The sequence below is a fragment of the Drosophila gunungcola genome, unplaced genomic scaffold (assembly GCF_025200985.1).
Source record: "Drosophila gunungcola strain Sukarami unplaced genomic scaffold, Dgunungcola_SK_2 000247F, whole genome shotgun sequence".
Taxonomy (NCBI): Eukaryota; Metazoa; Arthropoda; class Insecta; order Diptera; family Drosophilidae; genus Drosophila; species Drosophila gunungcola.
In genome coordinates this window covers 34,831-47,537 of record NW_026453408.1, presented here as the reverse complement: position 1 = coordinate 47,537, position 12,707 = coordinate 34,831, and the positions used below count along the sequence as shown (strand labels likewise).

The following is a 12,707-nucleotide window of genomic DNA, read 5'->3' as shown; positions in this document are numbered from 1 at the left end:
ATTTCTACGGTGGAGCCCTGGACAATGCGTCTACTGCGTTCAACTTTCCTTTTCGGTATCTAATCTCGAATTGGAATGGTTGTAGTCCGAGTGCCCATCTGGCTACCCTCCCTGAAGGGCTCTTCTATAGAGTTTAGCCATTTCAATGCAGGTGATCCGTCACCACTACAATCGGTATCCTTCCAGATACATTTTTGTATTTGTTGATGCTCCAATAGATTGCCAGGCACTCCTTTTCTGTGGCACTATAGTTCGGCTCTTTCCTTGCTCAGCTTCCGGCTTTGCGTACGAGATGACATGTTCCCCCTCGGCGTCTTTCCTGGGTTAGTATGCTCCTTTCCCCAGATCGCTCTGCGTCTCTGTCTGTAGCTTGAATTGTTTTGTGAAGTCTGGCATGCTAGTATGGTGCCATTGTAAACTTTCTTTAATCTTCTCGAACGCTCCTTGATGTTGGGTCAGCCATTCGAATTTTTTCCCTTTCTTTACCAGGTCTTGTAAGGCACTTGCTTTCTCAGTGAACCCAGGGATGAATTTCCTGTACAATGATGCCATCCCTAAAAAGCTGTGTACTTCCTTAGTGCCTTTTGGGGCTGGTAATTCTCAAATGGCTGCCACTTTCTCCGGATCCGTTCTGATGCCTCTGTCGGTTACAATGTATCCGAAGTATTTTATCTCGGTTGGAAGAAATGACACTTTTCCGCATTTATTTTTGGGTTTTCCGCTTGTAGCCTTCTGAAAACCTCTCTTAATTTCTCCAAGTGTTCTTTTTGTTCCTTCCGATTACCACGATGTCGTCCAGGTATGCGAACGCGAATGGCTCCATCTCTGGGCCTATGACCGTATCTAAAGCTCTCTGGAATGTAGCAGGTGCGGTTGTGAGTCCGAACGGCATGACCTTCCACTGGAACAAGCCTCGTCCCGGTACCGTGAACGCTGTGTATTGCCGACTGAGACCTTCCATTGGTATCTGCCAATGCCCCGATTTCAGGTCCAGAGTGCTTATGAACTTTGCTTCTCTTAGCTGATTTAAGATAAAGTCCATTCTCGGTACCGGGTAGGCGTCTTTTTCTGTTCTTTCGTTCAACAGTCGATAGTCCACACACATTCTCCACTCGTTGTTCTTCTTTTTTACCAATACTACTGGCGCGCTGTATGGGCTGTGTGATGGTTCAATCAATCCTAGTGTCAGCAATTCAAATACTTGCTCATTTATTATCGCCTGTTGTTTCGGGTTTCGTGGGCAGTATCGTTGTTTTACCGGTCTGTCGTCCTTCATGTAAATTTTATGTGTCGTGATATTACTGTTTCCCTTCATTCCCTCGAATACTTGCCTTTGTTGTTCCAGAAATTTGCTGATCTCCTCCTCCGTCGGTTCCGTATCGTCTGTGATCTGCCCGGGTTCTTTTTCTTCTTGTGTTGTCTCTGCCTCGGTGTTATCTAACTCCAGATTGCCGCATTGGATTCTTGTGCGAGTTTTGGCCAGAAAGTCTATTCCTAATAATATTCCTCCTGTCACCTGATTTAAGATGAGAAAGTCCAACTCGAATTCTTCTCCTGCGAACTGTATGTTGGTTGTAAAATCTCCATCCGATCTTTGCTTTGATCCGTTCGCCAATGTTATTTCTGTCCTTCCCTTCCTCCATTTTCCATATTTTCTCAATTCGTTGTATCTTCTCTTGCTGATCACACTCCTTGAAGCTCCTGTGTCCACTGTTCCTTTTGCTTTTACTGGTCCGATTTATACTGTGGCCAATATTTGAAATCCGTCACAACTTAATTGTTCCCATGTCGCTGGTATTTGTTTTTGGTCCTGAGCCGCCAGCGTTATCTGCTCAGGCCTCTGGCGTTTCCCGCTCCAGCTCTGCAACAGTCCGTTGTTCTTGTTCCATTTCTGCCGCATACCCAGCAAAACAGTCTTGGGGGGTTTGTGCAGGTTCTTGCGGCGTGCCCTGTTCCTCCGCATCTCATGCAGATTTCTGTTTCTGTATTTCCGGTCCAACTTTGTCTCTTCTGAATACTCTGTGAGTCTCATCAATTTCCTCAGGTCATTGCGTATTCCCTTGTTAGCTCTGTTTCTCGCTGCCGTAGTTGCGTTATTTGTGTTTCCAACTGTTCCTGATATCTTGGTGGCAAAAAGTATTCTAACAGTTCCTCCCTGAGGCCTTCCTATGTCCTTATCGGGCTTGGTGTGGTGTTCCACCAGTCCATGAGTCCGATGAATGGCATCGTCTGGATCAGGGCATCTTTGTGTATGCCGTAGCCTTTGGCCCATTCCTCTATCTTGCTGAGGAATTCCAAGGGATTGGTTGTTCCTTGGTAGCGGATCCCCCAACTCCTTACTCGGTCTAGGATTTCCACTTCTACCTTTTGTTCCTTCCTGTCCGGCATGTCTGGAGTTTCTGATTCCTGCCGTGGTGAGGTGTTGATTTGTTTCACCAGTAGGCCGATCTGGTTCGCTATTGTGTTAGGTTCCTCCGCTGGTGTGCTGCTCTGATCCGTTGCTCTTTTTTCCTTCTTGTGCTTCTCTGCTAGCTCTCCCAGTCTTCGCCTGATCGTCTCCGTATGGTTTGGGTTCCTTGCGAATGCTGATAGTATCTGCCTTAGCTCCTCCACTTTTCTGTTGCGTCTAATCCGAACTCCCTTGCGTACTCGATCAGATCCGCCTTAGTTGCTAGGTACACCCACGTCGACATAACTCTGTACCGGTGTCTTTCTCTTTGCAACCAATTTAACCTGCTCGGGCGCCATGTAACGATCCTGCTTTGCTGAGGTAGCTCAACGGAGTTCGACCCGGTTCCCAGAGTATGACACGTAAGCGGGGTTCAGTGAAATCGCCCGCCCGGATATCTAAATTTGAATATTTCCGTTTTAACTTATATTTATTTCGGCTTCTCGCCTACTTAACTTCTTGCTTCTTGCATTTTCCTATTATCTTAATCTATAACTACTGCTTATGTTATTATTTGTTTATTCTTATATATTATGTTTACCCTGTGCGCTCCTAAGCGTCACAACCTCTTACTGCTTTTATATTTCGCCACAGAAGCTATTGTTGCCTCTGACTGCCAAAACTTGTCAGGTCCTGTTCCTGCACGTCGTCCTTCTCTTGCTCCTCTTCGTAATGCGAATCCTTCGCCGTCGTTGCTTGGATTAATTGCTTCACCCTCCTACAGATAACCGCTTACTTCGTCGTCACCTGCGATCGCCGCATCAAAAGATTTTACAAGCTCAGCAAATCGTCTTCGAAGTTTTGCATCAATTTCATTATCTTTTGGTTGCTGCGTATTTTAACTGTTTACTTCCGGACACGCATACATTCAAGTTTTTGAAACATTCGTCGTCTCTTTCGCACTCCGTGAATCCGTGTATTCACACTGTTCGCACACACTCAAGCTTTTAATTGCGTTTTATGAAAAGAATTTGTCACCTTGAATTTATATCGCCAAAATTTCTGCAACAACTAAGATTTCCTTCGGATTTTCGCTTTTTTTTTTTAATTTACTTTCATATCACTCTGCCGTGTCTTGATCTTATGGGTTTACGCACATTCGATTTAAATGTTCTTAAGTTTTATATCCCGGACGAGCCCCCAATAATTTGTAGGGAATTACAAATTAGTTATTATTTATTTATTTCGGGTAAAGTTTACAAGAGTTTATTTAATTAAAACAGAACAAATTAAGTTTCACGACTTTCGCACTCTATGGAGACCATGACCTTCCTTCTACAAATTCACGCAATCGATTTATGGCGCAATTTCTTGGTATGGGCTATAGATCAACCTGATAAAAAGAGATGGAATGCTGCTTGCGAATCTGGCTGATGACATCAATTGCATTTATTGTGAAATTCAAAACAGTGTGTCCCCATATCAACTACGAATAGAGGGCAACTATATCAACTAAAGTATCCCTATCCCACATTAATAAAAACATCTTCCATCAGGTCGGTTTGCAGTAAGATAACCAAATAACAGATAACTAAATTGTTTCTAGTCCGCGTTTGGACATTCCACATCATCTTAGGACCAGAGTACGTCAACCAAACTGCGAGTCGTTTCTAACGCGTAGTGTAAAACGTCATCTCAGGTGGCCTTGCATGACATTCTGATGGTAGGGCCGATAATCCAAGATGAGTTGTTTTCAATTTTAATCCGCTTCCGGCTTTGCTCTGACTGCCGTTGTAAAGAGAAAGTATTGCCAAGTAATGGTTAATGAAGCGAATAGGCCGTTTAAAATTATAGTGCGGAGAAGACACCACTCTGAATCCTTGACTTTGTTTAAGCTCAACAGTAATAGTACTGGACCAGCTCGGTTTCTAGCTCTTTTATTCTCTAGAGCTTCTAATGTTATTGGATCCGACTTTTACGTCGATGATATGTTGGCTGGTGCTACATGCTTAAAGGAGCTAAATACTTTCAATTCGGAAGTGTTTTAGATTCTTCAAACTGCAGGATTTTAATTGACAAAATGGTTTTCTAACTCACCTGAAATCACCGAATCTGAGAGAACATTTAAATCCATACCAATCTCGGACTCAGTGTCAACTAAGGCGTTAGGAATATCGTGGGTGCCTTCAAATTTAAAATGGACTCTGTTGTCATGGGTCCCCGATTGACGACACGGAACTTTCTATCAGTGACCTCGAAGCGGTTCGACCCCCTTGGCTTATTAAGTCCTATAATATTTAAAGGAAAGATCCTACTGTATAGACTACGGTTGGACTGATCGCTGCTGTACAAAATTTAAAAATTGTGGATGTCATCGAGGGATTTTCATCACACCCCAAAACTGCTAGGGTTGTTTTTTTTATGTGTTCCGCTTTATAAGAAAATGATAAGGCAAGAGTAAAGTTATTGAAAGACTCTGTCAATGACCGAGTTTAATGAAGCGTTTAATAAAATTGTCGAGATAATTCAAAAGCACGAGTTTTAAGAAGAAATCGAAAAAGTTCGTAAAGGATTTATAGACGTCCTAAGTCTTCAGAGATTGAACCCATTCCTTCATAAAAGTAAGGGAAGTTGGTGTAACTTTTCGTTGTTGCGAGTTGAGGGGGACTAGTTAACGGCCCTTACTATACGATGCCAAGTTTTTTTGTTGTTGACAAAACGCTCCAAATTTGTGCAGAGCTTTGTCCGGCATCTGCACTACTCCCATTGTGGATCGTAAACGCTCAGGAGGTCTGCAGTCAAACAATTCAATCATGTATACGCTGCTTTAAATGCAAGCCTCGACTGATCACACAAATTGTTGAAAATTTAGCTGCAGACAGACTCCGTGCTCTCCGCCCTTGTGCAATATGTTGCGTTGGTTTTTTTTTTTTTGGTCCGTCATCTGCACTACTCAAATTTTCATGTCGGTCCACAATTACTCGTGAGTATCCTTCGATAGCGTGGTTGGATCATTAACGCTCAGGAGGTCTGCAGTCAAAAAATTTGATCATGTATACGCTGCTTTAAATGCAAGCCTCGACTTATGTCACAAATTATTGAAAATTTGGCTGCAGACAGACTCCGCCCATTTGCCACATATTGTGTTGATTTTTTGTGGTCCACTTTATACGACATTAAAAAGTTGTGTAGGGCCTCAGTATCAGTCTTACATTGCCCTATTTGCTTGGTGGTTTTAGATTTAACCACGCCCTTTTATTTGCTTGCGATGGTCCCGGGAGTATGTGCTGGGATTTCAAATTCGGGGCAAGTGGCACAAGGAGCAGCCCAACATTGAAGAAGGGCAGCTAGTCGTCGTGGAAGATCAAGCGGCCACCTCAATAGTGGCTCCTGGGTCGAATTGTCTCGTCTTACGCAGGTGAGGACGGCATGGTCAGGGTCGACGACTTTAGGCGCAGCGGTGGAGGAGTTTTTTGGCGGACCATCCTCAAGCTGGGCCTCTACCAGTGGTTTGAAGCCCTACAGGCTTCAACGCGGCCGGTTTTGGCTCATTTGAGTGTTTTTATTGAATTGTTGTTTTAAAAATTGTAGTTATTTGAAGTTTACCGTAAGTGATTCGCTCTCGCAAATTTGCCCCGTCTTCGCCAACATTCCTTAAGCTAGGCTCTAGGTACTTTTAAAGAATTTAATTATAAGAACTAGTAAAATTGACTTGATTGGATTGCACGCTGTTTTCCTTTCGTTGTCGTTTGCCCAAATAAAGTTCACGCCACAAACTTATTTTTCTTTGTTTTTTAATTAGAAAAAATATTTGAATTATTCACGGGTATTTCATTATATGCAAAGTACTGTTGGGGCAAAGTACCGTTGGGGCAAAGTACCTTTGTCGCCTAGTGTGGTTCGAAGGAATTGCAAGGGCTGTCAGACAAACGGTCGAGTAAGTGTTCTTTGGCCTTCGATTGATAACATTGCTCTAATGGAACCCGATCATACTTCGACAATAGAAGTGGGATCTGGCCCTCAACCATCAACACTAGATGGACCACGGCGTACCATGATGGAATTACCAATTAAAAATTTTATCGAACTCGTGCGAGCAATACAAACAACGGCACCGGCTGTTCCAAGGGTGTTATGCCGATATAATCTGGCTCGAGTTCAAAAAATTGTTCATACAACTCTTTGACGTTTTAGAAACACCAGCCGCAATGTTTCTAACTATTCTGACAAGCGAAGACATAATGCGGAAAATTGGGTCTTAAAATGTTGGAACGCAGACTCAACAAACAAAAACATCACCTTTCGAGTGGGAAAGAACGACATTGTAGATAAAATAAACATACACTGGAAATATCAAATCTAGCATAACTACCCAATTTACAATGAAAGAAGGTGATAAGAACAAGACAAGCGCAGCGTTGCAACATCTAAGGGAAACATGAAACATAGAGGCCAATTCTTACATTTGACTCCGGAGCGGAATTTTCACTGATGAAATAATGGCTAAACTTTAGCAGTTGTAAACTCCATTAAAAAATTTCGACATTATTTGTTGGGTAGGAAGTTTCTTGCTACTTTCCTATTTCATCTGGCTGGATTCTGATCGGTGGTGTGTCTCCAGGTTCTGTGTACGCGCGCTGTGGAACTGAGGTTACTGTTGGAAATAGGTGCTCTCCGATCGTCTTCATGTGGGAAGCTTCTCCGGCGCCGAGGGGCTTTACCTGGATCAACTTTTTGACTACAACTTTGTAGGCTGAACCCCACGGGTCCTGCTCAGCTGAGTCGCAAAGTTCCAGGAAGCACTTCTTCTTGAATTGCTTAATGAGCCTTTTTAGAGTCCTGCGGCTCTCGGCGTACTCCTGCCTCCAAAGCTCGATATTTGGGCGAGTGCCTTCTGGCACTCAGAGAGTCGCTACGCGGTTCCGCGATTTCCCCAGTCCACCAGTCTAGGTTCCGATGGTGGCTCCTTGTTTCCCTCATGCTGGCTCTGCATGCCGTCTCCATGGCTCCCATAAGCATCGCCGAGCTGCTCTCCGAGTGCTCACCAGTTTCGGGATCTTTCCATCCACTAAGATACGTGTCTTCCTGGAACGTCTTTGGGTTAAAGCGCCTGTTTTTTGGGATAGCTGTAGCTGGTCGACCGCATGCTATGTCGCAAATGATGGCCTTGTGGTCGCTTGCAGTGTAGGTTTCACTGAGGCGCCATCGGGCTTGCGAGAAAAGCGAGCTGCTGATGAATGTTAGGTCCACAACGGAGCCGGCTCCTGATCTGCTAAATGTGTGCTCCGATCCGGAATTTAGTAGAACTACGTCAAATGACGTAGTATGACTGCAATGGCTTCAAGCAGTATTCTCCCTCTGCTGTTCGTGCAGACTGACCCCCACTCCACGACCCAAGCGTTAAAATCGCCAGCGATGATAACGTTTCGTCTTCCTTTTTCGTCGTCCACCAGTTCGTCCAGAACTGCCGCGAACTCCTGGAGAGAGAGGTGTGGTGGTAGGTAACAGCTGAAGAGTGCAACCTCCTTCACCGTAGGTCGAATGAAAAATGAACTGGCTCGCAAGTGCTGAGGCCGGGATGACCTAAACGTCAAGATCGCCGAAGACTTCGTAGTATCCAGTACATAGTCCGGCCCGGGAGACTTTTTGTACGGCTCGCTGATTATCGCCACATCGGCTTTGATTTTACGCACACTCTGCTTTAGTAGATCATGCGCGGCTTTGCAGTGGTTAATATTGACTTGCAGGATCTTCACTTTTCTGAAAGTTTTTTGGTCATAGGGGATCTTCTGCTACCCGCTATCGTGTGGTTAACCGCTGTCTTCCTAGCGCTAACGCATAGAAAGCAGTTTGCTTCTTGCGAGCAGTTTGCTACCTTATGCCCCGGTTTGCCGCACTTTAGACAACAGGCAGTCGATGCGATCTACCCCGCTCTTGCACCGGGCCGCTGTATGCAGGATAATGCCTTCAATCCACTTTTCTCCCCTTGAATAATTTCAAGCATAAACCATTTGAAAAGGGATGTTCTTGGTGATTGTCTGTTTAGCTTCGACAGGCTGCTCAAAAAGTTAACTAAGCACGGTGCGGACTGGTCCACCGTGGATTAACTCGGCAGGAGATTTACCTTCATGTAAGAGTTTTAGGATATGGGCACGTAGACTTGCTGGAGTTATAATACGACTTGCGTTTGTGTGTAGGCAAAGCAATTGTTTGTTGATTGAAGAAGCAAATTTTCGGTTAAAGGCAATCAGGCTCCGTTGCCTGGCTGGAGTTTTTCTGGCCATCCTAAAAATACGTACTGCAGGACCTGCTTGAGAACTTTGTCTTTGTCCATGTGGTTGCTAATGAGCTAAAAATTTATCGGTGGTGACACTTCGACTACAGTGTTGCAAGCTTCCTCTTCTTTGTCGAAGTCTGGATATGTACCCACTGGAAGGCGTGAAAGAGCATTTGCACTACCATGAGCAGATGTGGATCGAAACTGGATATCGAAATTGTAGGCCATGAGAATATTAGCCCAATGTTGTAGCCTGTTTGACGTCATCAACGGGAGATGCTTGCCTGGATTAAAAATAGTAACAAGCGGCGTGTGGTCTGTGATCAGGATAAACTTTCTGCCATAACGGTATTGGTGAAAACGCTTTACTCCGAATATTATGGGAAGTCCTCCCTTTTCGATTTGGCTGTATTTAACCTGATGCTTGCCGAGCGTTTTAGATGCAAAAACAATGGGTCTCTCTCCGCAATCTGGCTGAAGATGCTTAAGGACTTCCCTGATACCAAAGAATGAGGCATCTGTAACAAGCACTAGCGGTAATTTTGCATCAAAGTGAGCTAGCTGCGTTGCGTTAATGATGTGGAACTTAAGAGCTGTAAATGACTGCTCCTGTTGTGGACCAAAAAAGAAGGCTACGTCTTTTCTGCCAAGTTGGTTGGGGCAGCCAACTGCGAATAGTTTGGAATAAAATTTCAATTTTAATTAACTTTACCCATGAATGTTTCCAATTGTTGTAAGTTAGAAGGCAGACACAACAGTTTTACAGCCTCCAAGCCTGATCTGTTTGGGAGAATGCCGTTTGTGATGATTTTTCGCCCTAAATATTCTATTTTGTCCTTGAAAAAGAACCATTTTTGCCTTTTGCATCTGATGCCGTTAGCTAGAAGAGTGCTGAGAACTCGGTCGATTCGGTTCAAATGTTCCTCGCTTGTAGGTGCTGAGATGATGATGTCATCTAAATAGTGGCCACAACCTTCTATTTCCTTAAGAATTTGCTCGAGGTATCTTTGGAAGATGGCTGGTGCCTTTGCAATGCCGTAAGAAAGACGCTGATATTGAAATATGCTCAGTGGTGTGTTTACTACCATGGTTTCCTTCGCAGCATCATCTAATTCCAACTGTAGATAGGCATCCTTGAGGTCTATCTTGCTGAACTGCTTACCATGCAGTGTTGAGACGGGTACCATTTTTTTTACCTAGGTAAGGTAAAAGGTAGTTGCAAATATTTGTACCTAGGTAAGGTAAAAGGTATGCAATTTTTTCTGTACCTAGGTAAAGGTAAAAGGTAAAAAATACACTTAAAAATTTTTTAAATTTGAAATTTATATTATCAGTTTCTTTTTCTGAGATACAAAGATATAAACATAAGTCACATTGGTTTCTTTTTTTGAGATCGTCAGATCTATAAACATATATATCATTGGTTTCTTTTTCTGAGATACAAAGATTTATAAACATAAGTCACATTTGTTTCTTTTTTTGAGATCGTCACATTGGTTTCTTTTTTTAAGATCGTCACATTGGTTTCTTTTTCTGAGATACTGAGATTTATAAACATAAGTAACATTGGTTTCCTTTTCTTAAATACTGAGATTTATAAACATAAGTAACATTGGCTTCCTTTTCTTAGACACATTGGTTTCTTTTCTTGGATTTATTAATACTCGTGTTTTTTTAACATAACAAGCGTTTCAAATATTTCGTCCCCCAGCCGGTTTCTTTTCGGGGTAAGAATTTGACCACCACAGCTATATAAGTGTTCTGTTCGGGAGAACAGAATTAAACTTTAAAAAAACATGTAGGATTCTTTTGTAGTTTTGTAATGATGTCAAGTTTTTATATGTGTCATTGAAATATGCTAAAACATCGAGTTCAAATTTACAATTTTCAAAATCTTTTTCCTCCCTTGACTTTAGAGCTGAAGTTGAAGTGTAAAACTCTTCTGAATCGTTGGTCAAAACACTATCATTTACAAATTGTTCTTCGCCTTCTTTTGTTTTTTCAACTAGCCACTCCTTAAATGTTTTCAAATTTCTTTTCTCCAAAACTGGAATCCATTTTAATTTAAATTTTGGAATTGTAATGGTCGACAAAACAAAAGGTTTGGCCTCATCGGAAGTCAAGTTAATAATGAAAGGAAACCGCTTGTAAACGCCAGATTTAAGCGCATCTGATAGAGGGTCGCAAAATTCTAAGTTAGTTAACTGTTCCAATTTGTGTGTAATTCCAGTAACGTAGGTAATAAATACCACAGGTAGCAACGATTTTCACCCTGCAAAAGATCAATTGCTTTTGCAAAAATATCGATAACAGAATTCATTTCCTGCAAAAATTCTATTTCTGTGGCTGTAAAACAAGGCTTCTTTAAAGTAATACATATAGTTTTTAAATGATGCTTTACTTCTAAAATACGGCTAATGCTGTCATGATAAAAGTTCCACCTGGTCGCACAAGGGCTATCGGTTTAAGGTGGCAAATGCTTTCAATTTCGTCTGCTGCAACTATTGATCGGCTTACAATATTCCAAAGTGACGTCGCTTTTGCAAGAGACGAGTGATACAAACGTTTGAATGAGATGGACTCTAATGCCTTTTCTGCATCTTTTGTGACAATTAAGTTAAGCGTGTGAGAGGCGCATCTAAAGTGCTTTGGCAGAATAATTTCATCATCTTTACAAATGTCAATCTCTACAGCATCGATTTCAGACTTCTCTAAAAATTCAGGTTTTATAGCATTTGACCCAGCAAATTTATAGAAGCTGTAGACTTTAAATGCTTTACAAAAGTTTGATGCATTGTCGGTAACAGTGCCGGATATTTGAGAATCTTTTAAGCCGTATTGAGAGTGAACATCTGCCAAAATTTTTCCAATTAGTTCATGGGTATGAGAAAAACGAACTCGTTTACATGCGAGCACAAGTGAACGGCTAGCTAATAAAGAATCAATATAATGTCCGGTGACACCAAAATAGCTTTTGTTGTTGGCGCTCCAGATGTCAGCTGTCGTACAAATAAAAGCCACTTCTTTAAAAGTATTCGTCAAATTTTGCTCATACTCGGCTCTGCGCTTCTCTAAAATTGTCTTGAATGTTTTCCGGCACGGTATATTAATAGATCGCCCCGATATTGTTGAAGCTTGCTTTTTCGACGTGACATAGTGGTAACATTTCCGTTACAATGTAGTCACAAATTTCATTATTTACCTGCAATAGTTAAAATATATTAAATTAAATTAAGTTATATTTAAATCTTTTTATGTTTACCTGGACTGAGTTAAGAGTACTGAAGCAGGATTTTCGATCTTTTGCCTCACCGGAAATTTTCACTTCTATTTTTGAATTTTTCGCTTTCAAAGCTTCATACGAAGAATAACTGTTCGGGTGAACCCTCTGAAAAAAAAGTTTCATAATGTTTTAATGTCTTCATTATACTTGTTTAATTTAAACATTATTATGTGCTTAGTCATATATATATTTATAAAATTGTGGTTTAATAAAAATAAATAGTTTTACATTTTTTGGTGGAAAATAAAACCGCTTAAAAATTTTGGTAATTGTTAAAGAATGACCACCCCATCAATGTCCATAAAATTATGACCATATGTATGTATTTATGTATCCGCCAATTTCTTATTAAAATGCACTTTTAGATTATTTAAACTTATGGAAAAAAATTTTCGCTCGAAAAAATGCATGTGCATAGATATGCACATTTACATTTAAAAATACACTCCAATAAGCACATATTCATACATATATGATGCATACATAAATATGTGCTTGTTCACATACTCAAATAATTCGAAGGTGCATTAAAAAAAATTGCGGGAATCGTGCTGCTTCATGCTATGATTGTTTGAATGCTTTAATGAAATAGGCACAATCTATACATAAATACATACATATGGTCATATTCACATTGATGACTGCACCACATAAATGTATGAGTAAGCACATATGTATGTTTATGCAAGTTGCCGGTTGACTTTTCATCAAATTTGATAGTTTTGTTCACAAACAGTTTGCACTTCCCGTCCGGTAAA

General features: G+C 41.5%; 1 long non-coding RNA gene across 1 annotated transcript; it reads right to left on the bottom strand.

Moving 5' to 3' along the window:
* Positions 1–10,164: 10,164 nt before the first annotated feature.
* LOC128266045 (uncharacterized) lies at positions 10,165–12,707 on the bottom strand. The gene is made up of 3 exons (XR_008269006.1): positions 12,567–12,707; positions 11,929–12,054; positions 10,165–11,868 (listed from the first exon to the last, which is right to left on the bottom strand). It is a non-coding gene; the product is annotated as an uncharacterized LOC128266045 (long non-coding RNA).